Source organism: Sapajus apella, unplaced genomic scaffold (assembly GCF_009761245.1).
Source record: "Sapajus apella isolate SASKATOON/1434 unplaced genomic scaffold, GSC_monkey_1.0 scaffold18, whole genome shotgun sequence".
NCBI lineage: Eukaryota > Metazoa > Chordata > Mammalia > Primates > Cebidae > Sapajus > Sapajus apella.
Window position 1 is genome coordinate 12,729,385 of NW_022436958.1, and position 1,131 is coordinate 12,730,515.

General features: G+C 43.1%; 1 pseudogene; it reads right to left on the minus strand.

The window, feature by feature from the left end:
- Positions 1–677: 677 nt before the first annotated feature.
- LOC116557162 lies at positions 678–828 on the minus strand (annotated as a pseudogene).
- Positions 829–1,131: the final 303 nt, after the last annotated feature.

A 1,131-nucleotide genomic window follows, 5' to 3' on the forward strand; every position in this document is an offset into this window, starting at 1 on the left:
TTTCTGTAAGGGTATTTTTTTGATGAGATTGACATTGATTGATTGATTGATTGATTGAGACAGAGTCTCACTCTTGTCACCCAGGCTGGAGTGCAGTGGTGTGATCTTGGCTCACTGCAATCTCTGCTTCTGGGTTTCAAGTGATTCTCCTGCCTCATCCTCCTTAGTAACTGGAATTACAGGTAATTGCCACCACATCTGGCTAATTGTTTTTAAAATTTTTAGTAGAGATGGGGTTTCATCATGTTGGCCAAGCTGATCTCAAACTCCTGAACTCAGGTGATCTGCCCACCTTGGCCTCCCAAAATGCTGGGATCACCATGCACGAGCCAGTGTACCTGGCCCGAGATTAATTTTTAAATGGGTAGACTGAGTAAAACAGACTGCCCTCCTTAATGTGGATGGGCCTCATCCAATCAGTTGGTGGCCTGAATAGAATGAAAAGACTGACCCTTCCCTTTGTGACAGGGAATTTTTCCTGTCTTCACAATCAAACTGAAACATTGGCTCTTCTTGGATTTTGAGCCTTGCTGCCCTTTGGGAACTATACCATCAGCTCTCCCTGTATCATCAGCCCTTCTGGGTCTCTAGCTTGTTGACTTACCCTGCAGATCTTGGGACTTTCTAGCCTCTATAGTTATGTAGGACAATTCTTTTTTTAATTCCTTGAAGACGGAGGAAGTTGCATCATTCCTGGAGGTGCTGCAATACCAAGTCAATGGATGGAGTGGACAGAACAAGCCCCCTGCTCCAAAACTTTATTTAATATATTGTCTTCAAATAGAGGACACATCAGATATTAAACTGATAAGAATAGTGATATGGTTTGGCTGTGTCCCTGTCCAAATCTCATCTTGAATTATAGCTTCCATAATTTCCACGTGTTGTGAGAGGGACCTGGTGGGAGGTAACTGAATCATGGAGGACAGGTCTTTCTCATGCTGTTCTTGTGATAGTGGGTAAGTCTCATGAGATCTGATAGTTTTATAAAGGGACATTCCTACACAAGCTTGCTTGCCTGCCACCATGTAAGATGTGACTTTGTTCCTCCTTTGCCTTCCACCATGATTGTGATGCCTCTCCAATCCATGTGGAACTGTGAGTCAATTAAACCTCTTGCCTTTATAAATT